This window comes from Corapipo altera, unplaced genomic scaffold (assembly GCF_003945725.1).
Source record: "Corapipo altera isolate COAL_440 unplaced genomic scaffold, ASM394572v1 56, whole genome shotgun sequence".
Lineage (NCBI taxonomy): Eukaryota > Metazoa > Chordata > Aves > Passeriformes > Pipridae > Corapipo > Corapipo altera.
Genome location: NW_020884896.1, coordinates 6,517,771 through 6,531,100, shown reverse-complemented (window position 1 = coordinate 6,531,100; position 13,330 = coordinate 6,517,771). Strand labels below are relative to the sequence as shown.

Below are 13,330 nucleotides of genomic sequence, written 5' to 3'. Positions count from 1 at the left end.
GCGCGCGCGCGGGGCTGTGCCTGGGTGCGGGTGCGCGCGCGGCGGGTGCGCGCCGGGCACCGTCGGGGCGGGGGGCGGGTGATGAGTGGGGAGCTCCCCCTCCCCTCGGGTGCGCGCCCCGGCCGCGGGGGGGACCGTGCCCGGGGCGGGGGCGGCGCGGGGAGAGACCCCACGGGGGCAGCGCCCGCCGGCCCCGCCGCTCCCGATGTCCTGCCCCGGGGAGCCCCCGCTGCCCCGTCCCGTGCCGGGCGGGGCGGCTCCCGCGGTGCCTCGGCCCCCGCCCGGGACAGGGCGGCGGTTCCGTGCCCGCTCCGCCGCCCCGAGCCGCCGGGACGGGGTGTAGGGAGGGCCGGGACCGGCGCCCCGTGCCTGCATTTCCGCCTTCCTCCCGCCCCACGTGGAGCGGAGGGTCCCGGCGGCGCCTTCCCGCTCGCAGCTGCCCCCGGGGCGGCCGCCGCCCGGCCGGGACAGGCAGGAGAAGCGATCCATCCTCCCCCGGCGCCGGGGGAAGAGCCCGGTCCCGGGCAGCCTTGGATCGGGGCGAGGGTTCATTGTCACCGCTCCGTTTCATTGGAGTTGCTGTTGGCAATCCGGCTGTGTCAGGCTGGAGCTGATATACCAAAGCCAGGAGCAAAGCACCAAATAAATAAATAAATAAATAAATGAAACCAGTGCAAAACTGCTTTGCTCGCATTTTGCTTACGCTTTTTTTTTTTTTTTCCTTAAATCCATGCTTTCGTGCCAAAAATAATGTTGCAAAATGTATGATACAAACAAACCTACACTGGTTTTCAGATAGACCAGATGACTTAATACGACAGTGCTGCTTCTTGTGGCACAGGCAGTTTTGAAAATTCCTGGAACCGCTGAGATGATGAAACCCTCAAGTTTATTCCCTTGCTAGTGGTTCTAAAGGCTGCCAAGCTGGTTTTTTTTTTGACATGGTCTTGAGAACATTCCTCCCGAGACATAATCACTCATGTTTTAAAAGAATTTTTTTTTAGCTCTGGAAGATTTATTGTTTGAACCTCTAAGATTGCAGAAGGCTCTCTAAGTAGTCACTTAGAAACGTTTTCCTCTTACTTATCCAAGTGATGCTCTGTGTCATTTTTGACTAACATCAGCACCGAGTGAAATATGTTGTATTGATCCATATAACTGTTTGTCACTAGTGATTAAACAGAAAACATGAATATTTTCAGGTCCTTTCAGGTGCTACATGGTCTCACTGAAAATCAGAAACAAAACTCAAAACTGCATTTTGATCTTGGGTTCAAGTGCTGAATTTGTAGTTCCAGCAGTGAGCAAAAAGCCCGGTGTTTGACTTGCAAACTGATCAGCTTAGCTCAGGAAGTCTGTCACTGTCCCTGTCAGCCTGTGTCAACCTAAACATATTTTAGAGTGGAACTGCTATTTAAAATAATCTATTGCCATTAGTCCAGAGTCCAGAAGATTGTTCAGGAACCTGCTGCTTTGATTAACAGCTGTTGGGGTTTGTTCACGCATAGACATAGTTTCATTATATAGCACAATACAACCTTTACTCTGTACAGCGTCATTCAAACAAATTGTATGGCAAAATGCACCACCGAATTGCATTTAGAATGGTCCATTGAATTAAGTACAATTGCTGAGAGAAATGGGCAGAAAAACTGTAAGAATGGGAGAGACGTTTTCAGCTGAGGTTTGAAATTAACAGCCTGTTAGTATATTTGCACTGGTAGCATTAGTGTTATATACCCGTTCTAGTATATATGCTAGTGAAAATCAGATGCAAGCTGACATTTTCCCAGGCAAATTTCCAGTTTGTAGGCAATTTTTAAACATAATAATGATGATAATGATGATAATGATTGTTGCTCCTTGTCATGTTTGATTCCTAATATAACTTGAATTGAAAGCTAATAAAGCCTTCCTAAGATCACTAGAAATATTTATCCTAGACTTTTTTTTAACTTTTGGGGGAATCAGTTTTTTTGAAAAACCAGAAAGCTTAGTGTGATGCTTACTGGTAGACACTGTGGTGTTGTGCTCTTTGGGGAAACATTGAAAGGAGTGTTTTATTTCCTTCAAAAATATACAAGTATATTATTTTTGCATTGAAAGTAGAAGGGAAGCAAACAATTAAAATACAATGTTTAACTGACGCTTATTGAAGAAGAAGATAGGTTTATTTAATAAAATCATAATTGTTATTTGCAGTTCAACTTAATAAAATAATGCTTGTTGAAAAATGATAGATGGGTGGGTAGCTTGCAGTGTGAGCTGTTATCTGGGGATGGTGTGGGCCGGCTGCAGAGCAGGTTTGCAGTGCTCCAGGACAAGCTGAGATGATCTGCAACCTTTGAATCCAGCAGGAATTGTAGGTACCAATATGCAAGGGGGTGCAGGAAAAAAGGCTGACCACAGCTCTTCCCTGGAAATCTTAGGCAAGGGACAGAAGTGGAGTCCTGCAGTTGCACTCAGTGAATCCATTATTTTGTGAGAATTTGAAACTGGGGGGTACTGTGGGGTCTGAGTGGTTCAGTACCATGCAATTGCCATTGCTTGGACACTGGTGACAGTCCTACACAAAGCAGTGTTACCATGTAGAAGCTGCTTGGCCTGGAGAAGGTGAATTAATGGTCTCCAGCCAGGCTGCAGTGGAAAGTTGTCATAGGAACTGGCTTGCCATTTGACAGGCCTGTGCCTTGTCCTCACTCCTTTAAAAGAACACCTCAGTAACTAATCACCTCAGGATAAGAAATACTCACATGCCATGCAACGTAAACCCATGAAGAGAGCAGGGCTCTGCCCAAGGGAAACTGAGGACAGCGCTGCACTCAGCAGGACACAGCCTGGATGATGTACCTTGGGATGAGCTCACAGTGCCTGCTCTGTGCTAGGTCTTTGCCTCTGGGTGGCCCATAAACACTGGGTGTCCTGATATAAAACAGCTGTGGCTTTTTTAGCAGTGAGAATAATAGGGTAGAAGACTGAACAGAATGTGCCCTGGAGTGGAAGACTTGCCTCACTCTTCAGGACACGTTTGGGATGAGATGTATCCAAGTCAGTGCATGGGAATTCCTTGCTTATTGTCTGTACTGCATTTATTTTTAAATTTTATTTATAGTGTCAGCAGCACAAATATAATTTGAAATGTTATTTGAAATGACCACAATCCAAGTCTTCAAAAGTTGGCTATTCTGTGCTGAAGCACATCCTATTCTTTATGAGTATCTTCAAAGTGCACATTGATATAAATATTTTCTATTTTTAAATGTCTGGTTTTTGCTACTAAAGAAATTATGTGCCATGATGTGTAGCAATGAGCTGTGTTTTGCTTTTTAATCATTATGACTCCTTAACTGGAATGATTCCTAAAACCTTGGACTCTGCACTCTGCATAGAGAGCATGTATAACATGAGTTTGCTTTCTTAACACAACCATGGAGTGGCTTTGTAATCATAAGACAGAGAGAATCCAGCACATACAATAAATAGGACTTAATGTACCTTAATGTGTAATTAAGGTAAATATACCGTAAGCAACATCTGGAAAAAATTGTGTAGGTATTGAAGGTAGCCACTGTAAGCAATTGATGATCTAAACCCACCTACATAAATGTAGTTACTAAGTCTCACACGTGGTTGCAAGGCTAAAAGGGTGCTGGGGAGACCTGCCTGCATGAAGCCATACTAGGAGAAATACATTTTTTATGGCAGCATGAGACTGAGAAGGGAGCCTGAGTAATTCAGCCTAAAAAACCCACAGCAAACAGTCTCTGTGGAATATTTACTACTACCTGAATGTGTAACACTGTGTGTACTGTACTATAAGGTCAAAAGCATATTCGCTCTAACTTCCTGGACAGTTGGGTCCCCAAACGTAGGAGCAGTGAGTGGCTGTGTGCCAGCCCTCTTAGTCCTGTCACTTTTCCAAGTCTGGTACTGAATGGTAGAGGCTAAACTTGTGGCTTGCTGGTGACCTTAACCTATTATCCTCTGGGCATGAATAGCTGCTGTGGGTTTTACCAGCACAGGCAGCCCTTTTTTGGTGGTTTCTTAATGTTCTGACTAAACTGGGGAGGTTGGAAACCCCACTGTGATCATCTGCATGCTGCCTTCTTTTAACACCTAAGGAAGAAACCAAGTAGGTTCTTACCCTGTGCATCACACCAGCTAAAACTGATTTAAATTCTACAAAGGTGTGAGCCCATCAAATATGGAGAGCGGGAGTCACAGTAATGAGATACCTATAGAAATGACACCGGGACATGAGCAGCCTGTTGGTTTCTCTTTTGAAATTGAAGGACGCGTGGGCAGATCTTCTGTAGGTGGATGGAAGAAGAAAGGGAGGCCTGAGGAGATGTGATTCTTTTGAGATTTGAAGGTGGCTCTAAAGTGAAGTAAGTTAGTAGAAACAGATGTGTAGGAACAATATGGTCTAGTACTGCTCGTGTTGTACCCAGCCTGTAAATAAGAAGATGGTTGTGGTTGCTATAACTACCATTCCGGCTCTTTTCACCACAAGTGATTTATTTAGAAACAAAAGCTCCTTGAAGTCATTATGTGGTCCAAACTTAGCTTAATTTAGTTATAGAGTATTTACAGCTCCCAGCTGCATTTCAGATATTTTTGAAGACTTGCTATTTTGCATATGTGCTTACTACAATATTACCATTTAACCTTGCTTGGCACAATTGGTTCAGAGGAAGGGGTAAAACAGAGATTTCCTGTACATGTTTCTGCAAGAGGCTCTGAAGTAGAGTGGTTTTCCACTTTTTATTTAAGAGCAGGCCTTTGGATTAGTGGGCTTTGACCCAGGCCTTGCAGTTCTTCCTGTTAATAGATAAAACACTGAAGATACATTCTTGCTAGATTTTCAGGAAGCAAATTCTCCCTGAACCCTCCAGGAAGGTATACTTCCCCAAAGTACTTTCCAGCTGGGGTGTTCCAGCTTTGGCAGTTATAGTGGCCAGATCTGGATTGTAGGACCTTTTGGGTGGGTTGTCCCTCTCTTGTGTGAGCTGCTGCCTTTCCCCTGGCAGCAGCTGCTGCCTGCACTGCTGCGGTAGGAACAGCTGCATCCCAGCTGTGTCTGTGACTTCAGGAGGAAGCGTTTAGCTGTTCATGCAGTGTTTGCTGCTGAAATCAGTGTACCTTATTTCCTTTGGAGAATGGTAGCTGTGGATGGGAACCAACACATACTTTACTGCTTGGACCGTGCTCCTCTTGGCGTTTGCGTCAAACGTGGTACATCCAACCATGGTGTATAGCAAGGGAAACTTTCTAGTTGACTTCTGAAGTAACCTGGAAAGGAAGGTAAGTTCAAAAACTTGATGACCAAGTGTTTAGCAGAAACCATCCAGAGTTCTCTGGTCTGGCTGAATTCAGCTAGTGTTTGGGTTGATTCAGTTGGTGATGACTTGCATATAGGCATGCACGATGATTAATTAGGAACATGAGGTCAAAGAAGAGCATGCAAATGTTCTGCTCTCAGAAACCCAAAGAGGTGCTGAGTGAGATTTATGCCAGTACTTTGTAATCATACCACAGCAATTACCAATAATAACATCTAAGAATAAGTGCTAGTGAAGGGCAGGCACCTCAGGTAATTTTGGAAGTCAATAAATAGAACAGTTGCAATTAAAAATAAATAATCTTTTTATGTTGATTTCATTTGCTTTCTCTGTCTCTAACATACCTTTTTTTTTTTCCCCAAAGGAAGAGATGAACATATTGGCAAAGGTATTTCAAATGTTTCTCTCTAATCTTTTTAAGTCACCTTTTCAGATATTACAAAGCAATTCCATTTCAAGACTATGCAAACATTTTTTGGCCTTTGAAGTCACAGGAAAGGGCTGCAAACTTTGGTCCCAAGTGTCCTGCATAAATCATGTCTTTTCTGACAGCATATGCAGTATTCTCTGAGAGCTTTTATGAAAAATGGCTTGTAATAGCTGCATAGTTATTTCTTTTTCATTGCTTGTTCAGTTCCACTTTTATAATGTTATTCTCAGTGTGTTCTTTGAGGTCGGGATGAGTTCATTCCCTAAAAAAAATCCTGGTCAGTTGAACATAAATTACAGGTGCTCTGAGCATCAGTTAGCTTGGGACTGACCCTGGAAACTACTCTTCCAGTTCAGTTCCTGTAGCTTTCCCATTATTGAATACAAGTGGCTGAGTGGAGCTGGGAAGAAGAATTTCACATAGAAGCAAGCCAGACTGGTAAATCATCTGTTAGTTCTGCTGTCTGGAAACTGAGGCAGGAGTCAGATTTCATTTTCCGCTTCATGTCGTGAGCATCAGTCGTGCCCCAGTGATGTTTTTTAAGGGCAGGTCAGCAAGACGGTGCCTGTTTTGAGTCTTTCAGTGTTTTGGGATGCTGCATTTCTCCATTGTTTTCCTTTGTTTAAAAAAATAAAATAGCCTAAAGAAAAGTACAAACACATGAACCAGGTCTCTCTCAAGGAAGAAGTGGTCAGCAGATCTTTTCCACAGCAAGACTGCAGCTGACAGGGCTGGGTAGAGCTCTGCTAGGGAAAAAGGATAAAAATGGGCATTTGTTGCCTAAAGCTATAAGTGGTTCAGGTAAGTAGACACAAACCCCATCTTTTCTATTCTAAAATGCTTACTCTACCTGAAAGTGTCCCTCCTAAGCAGTGACTAGCATACCAGATGATCTTCTGCTAAGTCCTTTTAAGTTAATTATGTGAATTTAGCCTCTAGAAGGCATTAGCTTGCCTGTACCCTGAACCACTTGGTGACTGCAGACATCCTGAGCAGAATGTGTCTCGCAGATGTTCCAGTGTTCATTAGTATCTTCCTTATAGTGGTGTTGAAACAGAATGATTTTATAAAGATTAAGTATGTTAAAAATGTCATTGCTGGAATTATCAGCAGATGTGTGTGATATTTCGTGAGCAAACTTTATACAAGAGTTTTACTTGCTGTGATCTGAGATGAAGTATCCGTCTATAGCCTTCAATTATTTGGGGACTTTTTCACTTATCAAAGGAAATAATGATTTAGCCTTTCTAAGAGTTATTAAAAAACACATCTGCAATCTAACCTTTCCTTTTTTTTCATGTGATAGTAGATTAGGTAGGTTCTTAACCTCTTGTTTTATATGTATTTTAACTTCTCTTTCAATATTGCACTGGCAGTTTTATGAGCCAAGGCCAAAAAACTCTGCTTGCTAAACTTGAGCAATCAGGAGGGAACAGATGATGAAAAGCTAACAGTGTTTTACTCATCTACCACTCACTTTTCTTCACAGACATGTAGTGAGTAGATATTAACAAAGACAGTAATAAAACGCACTTTGAGTCCTCATAAATCGATGTGTGTTGCTGGGGTCAAGAACAAATATTGGAAAGGTTAGAACATGTGGAGAACTGTCTTACTGTGTTGTGATGCTCAAAGCAAGGCTGGGGTTTTTTCCAATTGCTGATTTGAAAGCAATTAGAAGGAGGCATTTTTGTGGCTGCACAGGAGGCTTTGTGTTGGCTGGGCATATGGTCAGCTTTTTTTTTAAGAGGCTACAGTAGGTCAGGTAACATGCTGAAAAAGAAGTCCTCGGTGAATCAGGGCCATTGTGCTACTCTGCTAGGGACAGGTGTTTTTAAAGGCATCTCAGAACCCAGGGGGTTCAAGCTGTTCGCTCATCCACAGCTGTAAAACAAGATTGTGCTGTTGAATGCACCTTCGAGTCTACCTACATTGACGAGATTCTTGAGGTTCCCTGAAGAGAGAAATCCCAGACAGAGGGAAGGTTCAGTGTTGGGAACTCTTGACTCTGGTTTTGGGATAACAGGGATGTGCTGATGATGCCTTCTTAGTTATATATTAATGTTCTCTCACCCTTCAGGCTGACAGTTTTCTTCCAGGTTGCAGCTGATGGAGTAGGTCTGTCACATCATTGTGTTCCTTCTGAGAACTGCCTATGCTGAGACAAGTGCGGAGACAGCACTATGTGTGTCCTCCTCTGCTCCTGCCAGGGAGCAGTCTCCTGTGTCAGCAGGACTGATTTAACATTTAAAACCAGGGAACTGAAGGGCCCATGGAAAGACGACTTTGTTTTCCCCAAATGAACTTAGTGGTTTGTGTTTTGCTTGGACAGGATAGTAAGAAGTTTCTGAAGAAAAGAGATTGATACAGTTGGAAAACGGTTTAATGTGGGCCTTTGGAATCACTTGATAAAGCTGAGACGGTTAGGTTATCAAAGAGAAGCCAGAAATGTAGCAAGAGCTCAAAGCCATCATAGATGTTCAGTTATTTTACTGATTAATGTAGTCACGTAGGTTGCCTAACGAAAGCTGTGCAAATTAGCAGTCTTTTGGAAGACCATGGGAATACTGCAGAGAAAGTATTCATAAAATTAATTTACTTTTAGAGTTTCCTATAGTGGTGCCTCAGTACTACACATCTGTCAAGATTAAATGAGATTTGGGGACTGATAACATCTAGGTGGAGACACTATTGTGCCCTTAGGACAGATTTGTAATTTCATTTGTAATCAGGCAGACTATAATTACTATATTTGCGTCTGATTGAAAAAACAGGTCGGAAAAGTAATGAATTGTGCTCTTTATGTGGAGGGAACTTCACACTGGAAGAACACTTCAAAACACCTACAGTCTTCACGTTCCCTGATTTTCCATCTTTGTCCTTACTCTGTTAGTAGGTCTGTGTGTCTTGCTTCTCACTGGCAAGAAGCTGCTGTGTGGGACTGCTTACTGAGAACAGAGTGCAGGAAAGGTTTTGAGTACGTGCCTTTCTGATCTCCATGATGAGTGATAAGTACCTGTCAGCCTCTGATTTGGGGAGAAAGAGGATTTTTTCTGTTGTTCAGGTGAGGGGGACCTGTGGTTGCTAAACTAGGAGGAACATAGAGGCTGGAGTTGTGCTTCTGGCCTTTATGAGCATTTCAGGAGAGTGTTGGAGCCAGGCCAGCGTTGATTTCCAGGACCTGAGCATGGATGCAGAAGACTCCTGCTGTTCTCACCTCTGGGCTAGATCAGTCTCAGGGAAGGCTTCTTGGAAGAGAGGTGGATAACCATTATTAAAGACAAAAGTGGGAAGCCCGTAAAATCTGTATTAGGCTAGTATTTGTTTGGAGCCCTATATGTTAGGATAGCAGGCAATCAAGATCATCTTTTATAAATGATTTCAGTACTTGCTTTCACAGTGCCCTTTATAGCTGAGAAGTATCATTATTTTGTCTTGTTTGTGTTTTGTGAACAAACAGCAAGTTGAAAATTGGCTGAGTTATGCATATGAAGTCCATGGCCTTGCTGGATATTGTACTGTGTCTGTCTTAGTTCCACAGTCCTCTGCTAATCCTTTTTTTTTTTTTTGAAAGATAGGTTTATTTGTCAATGATTGGTCTCTTATGGGTGGGTAAGGTCTCATATAGAAGAGAAACCAAGTTAGTATATGAGCATTTGGTAAGCTTTTTCCTTTAAGAAGCTGGGAGGAGAAGGGAATGGTGCTGGAGAAGAAAACTCTCAGGGAAAGAAAAAGTTGTCCTTGGTTTTGAGAGAGCAGTTCTCAGATTCTTTTCAGCTGTTGATCTCAGTGTTTATTTTCAATTCCTTTATTTATGAAGGAGGAGCCAGAGTTCCCCAGTTCTTTACTCAGCATTATGTCCCTTGGCGAGTGTTGTGTCCAGAGCCCTGGGATGCAGGCTGAGTAGCCAGTTGGCTATCCTCACTGGGGCTGAGCAGTGACTGCTTTCTGCCAAGGCTGGAGTGAGACGTGAGTTCATGTTTCCAGCCTGCAGAGATGGTTCAGATTCTGATTCTGCTGTCACATCTGTTTGTGTAGCCCATAAATATGTAGAGAAGGCCCATCCAGCATGGAAGAGGGTTCAAGTGTCTCCAAAAAAAACCTCCTTCTTCTTCTTTTTACTTTCAAATATTAGAAAAAAAAGCCAGAATGAGGTTTCAGTATCTTTGCTTTTCCTGTAAAATATTAATGAAGCAGGTATGTGATCTTCAGAGACAAGAGGTTTTTTTACCGGTAAGCACAGTCAGTGAGGAAGGACAATGAAAATGTCCTCCCTCACCTTCAGCATTCAGAAGATAAAGCGGACTTTTGTCTGTTTGGTTATCCAAGCTGGCACCTTGCATGCTTTCAGAGTGACTGTGCTGCTGGTTGGAGTTGTGTGTCTCAAATACTTTGTCGGTTGCTACTGTGCTTCTGGAAAGGCCCACTAAGTCCGTGTTTGCCTCCTGAAAAGCGTCATTGTTTTAAAACACCGTGATCTGCTGCCAAAAGAGCTACTGTTGTATAATCCTTAATAGCAGGTTAGAGTGGCAGTTGCTCCTTGGTTTGAAACTGGTATGTGGAAGGATGGCTTCCCAGTTCTCTGGGGATTGCATGTCTCATCTTGTTCTCTCTCTTTGGTAATTGTAACTCATGTGGTATTACTGATGTGGTAATAGATCTTGCACATGTTTGAACACCAAGATTGTTTCTTAGAAGTGATAAGCTGAAGGGAAGGGAAGAGAAACTGGCAGTTTCCTTTGAGAAGGGGGCTGATGAGTACCTGGGTTATGTTTGTCCGTTCTTGCTGGCACATTGTTCTGATGTAAAAGAGCAGAGTTGGAATAAAAAAAAATTTATCTTGACTTTCCTTTCTGATTTGTAGAACTCAATGTGTTCACTTCTGTGCTGACATTTCTGCCTTTCGTGTTCTTTACATTAACCTACAGCTTGGCTGGCGCGCCGTCATGCTTTGGCTTTGTAGCAAGGGTATTAGTATTTGCAGGTATCATTCAAACACTGGGTTCCTGTTGTGGTGGGCATTGGCATCAAAGCTTACCATCTAGTTTTCAACTAAAGCGAATACATGGGAACTCTGACAAATATTTTTTTATAAATATCTTATAAATATTTTCTTTAGGATGGACTGTATTGCAGCAGAGGGATCAAATTCATCTCTACTTTCTAATCTTCCAAGGCCCTGGACAACTAGAGCAATTGCTTACAGGAAAAGCAGTGTGACTAAAATATTTGAATTATGTTATGTGTTTCTTGCTGGAATTTAACAGCTGGAAACAAAAAGCAGTGAGAACATCCTCTTAGCCAGGTCCATGCTTGCCATTGGCAGACACTCAGTTGGACAGCAGTTTGGGAACCTCCATGGCAGAGGTTGCCACAGGCTGCTGAAGACCTTTTCCCAAGGAAAAGATTTTCCCAGGGCCATCAGTGTGCACAGTTTATGTTGGTGTTGGCTCAGAAGAGCCTTTGTTTATCCATTCACCTTCTCTCTAGGTGAAATCACTCTCTGGAGGTTTCTTTCCGATATTGGTTGTGCCTCAGCTTTGTACTCTGTGATACGTTGATGTATAAGGTGAGGAAGAGTCACCTGAGGCACAATACTCAGTTTGACTGACCTGCTGTATAGCTCAGACTGTTTGACTTTTCTGCATTAATTCTTGACTCTCTGAAAAAGGCTAATTTAAACACCCCCACACACTTCATTTATAGCCCTCTGATCACAGAAAATCTATTTCAGAAATTTATTGTTTTATAGCTAACTGTCCCCTCTGTTAATATTTTTTGTATTGGTTGATTTATTTAATTCCCAGTCACGGGCTCTTGTTCTGTCATTGCTAGACTGAGAGCCCTCCACAGTCAGGCTGCTTGCCTGTGTGTAATTGCTTCTAGACTATTTTCAAGTCACCTGCCGAGCTGCTCTCTCTAAATTGGCTGTATTCCACTCCAGCATTACTCTCTCTCGTAGATTTATTCCTTTCTCAGACTAATCATCATTGTTCTGAATGGGGACAGCTGGCTGAAGACAGTTTTCCAGCAGTGTTTGTAGCAGTGACAGACAAGGACATGGAGTCCTGCTTCGAAGTCTTGTACATCCAAGGATCATATTTGACCTGCAGTTGCAGCATTTCTTTGAGAACTCATGTTTGCTAATTCTTCTCTGTGGCATAGCTCTTGCACTTCTGGATAAGCTTCACATTCCTTAAGTATGATCCTCCTCCTTATTTTCTAGCACTGGGACAATATGGGACACACTAGAGTTAGAGAAGTGGAGAAATAGCATTATCCCTAACAAACTGTTTGTGTAAGAAGCAGAACATTGGAAATAACTGAAATGATAATTCTGCAAGAAATATTGAGAAACATGAGCTATATGGAACATAGAAAATACGCTGATTAGCTCACTGGAGAATTTGTGGTTCCTGTTTCAAGGTAGTAAACTCACTTACAGATGGGTGAGGAGAATGGATTGTCTCATGGTACTCAGGGAGGGTCAGATTTGAGGTTTGTCCCTTGCAGAGTTGCACTGCAGATTTCATAGTTTTCTAAATTCTATTCTAACCATCTATAAAATTGATGATAATTAAATAGTACTGAAAATATTTTAAACAACTAGTGCTTCTTGGAATTCCTGAATGAACAGAACTCCTTGGACAGAAATGGATGGTCACCCAAAGAAACTCCAAATGTGTATGTTTGTGGGTTTTAGTGTGTCTAATGTGCTTGGATCCTGGAATACTGCTGGAGCTCTAGGGACTGCACAGCCACTCTTTGGGTATGGTTGTCAGTAGAAATAGTCTGATTAAAAAAATCCATGTAAAATAAGCAATGTATTTGATATGTAGCCATTACTTTAGCATCTGGCTTTACGACAGAGATAAAATTCAGCCTGAAATTAAATCAAATCCTATAATAAATGATGTGAGTAGCATTCTCCTTTCTTATACCTTACCCATTCAGAAAGAGCCCATGAGTTAGCATTGTCTATCAGTCAGACCATAGTTAAATGAATGTATAACTGGGAATGCTTTACCAATTTCACTAAAAGCACACTCCTGGAAAAAGCAGCTTCGATGATGTAAGCACTGTGGTGTCCAGGAGTAACTGCTACCCCCTTCCTGCGGGAGGACTCAAAGCCAGTGTTGGAGATTACAAGCTTGGAGCTGGGAAGGTTAGTACAATCCATGGAGCAAGGAGAGTGTTATCAATCTAATGTAATCCAGTGAATCTTTGTACACTGCAAGTGGGATCTACTGTAAGCCCAATACGCATGTCTGTAGTTGACCTTAACAGGTTCTTAACAGCTGATCTCTACCTCATTAATGCCCTGTAATCAGTTTACAGAGTTTTCCTGCTTAAAACCAACTTCAGGTATTAATTATCATGAGCTGAGAGTATGCTTTGAAGTGTCTCTTGGAAGTAATTTAATATTCTAATAGAAAGAACGTGTTTTGTCCTTCCTGCCATCATGAACCGGAAGCCTTGCTGTCATGGAGGTCGCTACCCAGAAGTGAAAGATCTTCAAGTGAAGAACTTAACTTGAAGCACAAAGAGAAAAAAAAAA

General features: G+C 42.6%; 1 protein-coding gene across 1 annotated transcript in view; it reads left to right on the top strand.

The window, feature by feature from the left end:
• NT5C2 (5'-nucleotidase, cytosolic II) overlaps nucleotides 1–13,330 on the top strand; it is a 60,989-nt gene that overhangs the window by 498 nt on the left and 47,161 nt on the right. The gene's annotated exons all lie outside the window — the stretch shown is intronic.